Source organism: Cryptomeria japonica, chromosome 6 (genome assembly GCF_030272615.1).
Source record: "Cryptomeria japonica chromosome 6, Sugi_1.0, whole genome shotgun sequence".
NCBI lineage: Eukaryota > Viridiplantae > Streptophyta > Pinopsida > Cupressales > Cupressaceae > Cryptomeria > Cryptomeria japonica.
This window is the reverse complement of record NC_081410.1, coordinates 41784801-41786942: the sequence shown is the minus strand read 5'-3', so window position 1 is coordinate 41786942 and position 2142 is coordinate 41784801.

The following is a 2142-nucleotide window of genomic DNA, read 5'->3' as shown; positions in this document are numbered from 1 at the left end:
TCGTTCTGTGAAGAAACTTATGAATTTTGACCTTTCTGACTCTGTCAAAGATTGAGCCAGGAATATGTTGTGTGGAACTTCTTCTGTGCCAATGTTTGTTTTGATAGTCTCCTCTACCAACATGGATGACTTTTCCTCATATGATGCTGGGAGAATGTCGAGCCTTCCATCTTCGGATGCCTCAGAGAGGTTTTCGCCCTCAGATACGTCCTTTCTTTTTACTTTTTTGGGGTCAGACAGTGCCACAATGTGGTTTTCGCCATAAGACCCTTGGTTTGTTTTTATTTTTATATTTTTGCGATTGGAAGGCCTGACACCCTCACCAAAATATGCCATGCTATTGAGTTCTATAGTGTATCCCGCTTTATGGTCCCCAGGGGGAAGATCATCTCATATGCCAAGATAGTCAATAAAAGCTTCATCATTTTGGAATGTGTCAAACTGTGCAAGTCCTTCATGGTCCCAGACAATAAGTTGGTGGTGAACAAGGGGAAGGCCTTTGATGTCTTCGAAGTTAGCGGGGCTAAGAGTGAAGATGCAGTTATATTCAAGTATGTCGAGGTAGTTATCAAGGTCATCGTTGGCACTCTCCTCATCAGTCTCGATCGTGAACGAATCCAAATTATCATCACTAGTAGCGCATTCTGGGACAGGTGTTCTCATTCTATGTTATTTCAACCTAGGACCTAGAGGCAAGGACTGCATGGGATCCTCTAGGGTTTTTTCTTGACCAACTTTGAATTTTCTATAAAATTCTTCTTCTTCTATGGGTTCATCTGGTTCTCTGAATGTCTCGGTGAGCTCATAGTCACTGGCAGATTTGTCTGAACCCCATTCCCATTCATTGGAGTCTGTGGAATAGTGATTCTCTTGTTGAATTTTGGCAGCTTTGATTTGTAATGCTTCTTCTGTCCTTTGAGTGTGGACCTTGGAAGTCACGAAACCAAGTCCCTTCGAGTGTTCCTTTTTAAATGTCAATTCAGGTTGTAAAGGTTCAATGATGCCTTCCTTTCTTAAGCCAAGAGGGCTTTTGCCATCATACCCAAATTTTTGTAGGATCTTGAACCCTTTGCCATACTTTTCACATGGTATGCTGATGTGATCTTGTGTATCATTTTCAGGGTCTTTGTAAAGCATTTTGTATAAGTCTTCCTCTTCCAGTTCACCCCATCTTTGAAAGATAGTAGGGTCCCATTTGAGTATAATGATAGATACCTGCTTATTAGGATGTAGTCTTCCATATTCTTTTGGTGAATTCATGACTTGTTGTAAGTGTTGCCCCCTTTTTATTTTTCGTTTATAGCCTATCAAAAAAAGGGGTAATTATTTTCCTAGGACTTAAGTCTTCATTAAACGAGCTTCATACTCATTCATCAAACCTTTAATAAAGTTCACAATTCGAGTTCAAGAGAAATGCGCTCCATAAAGTTCTAAGTTGTCATTAACATAGTCATTGAACTTGAACTTTGAACCTTTTCGATTCAAGGTTCAAGGTTCAATCGGTCTTTTGTTTTGTGTTTTGTGGCTCTCTTTAGTACTAGTCTGTTGGTCGCTTTGAGCTTGAACCATTGAACTTTTGTTTTGAAATGGTTCAAGGTTCAAGGTTCATTCCCTTGTTTTTGAACATTCCTTTTGTCTCTTTCTGCTTGTTCGCAAATGTGACTTGTTGTCATTTAACTTTGAACCAATGAACTTCTTTTAAAATGAGTTCAAGGTTCAAAGCGGTGTTTTCAACTCAGCCCGATGGTGTCTTGGAAGAAAAGGCGGCTCAATCAAAACAAAATTTTCCTTGGTTTTCGTGTTTTCAAATTGTAATTATGGAAACAATCATGAGGAGGCATGTCGACTGTGTGGAGTTGATTTCTAATTAATAAGCATATCAAAATTATATCAAATCACAAGTGGTTTCACACGGATGAATAAGCTGGGCTGAAGTGTGTGTTGGTTCATTTCAGTCTTTTCCGTCTTTAAATATGGGGTGTCTCAGGTAAGGTAATTATTGTTGCCATTGGCGAAGAGTGGAGACACAGAAGGTAATTTAGCTCAGTTCTTCCGAGGGTTTCACAGTTTGATGTTGAAGACAGGTGAGTTCAATTGCTTATTTTCCCCTGCTCTGTTTAGTTTTGAAAATTGGAAAGTGTA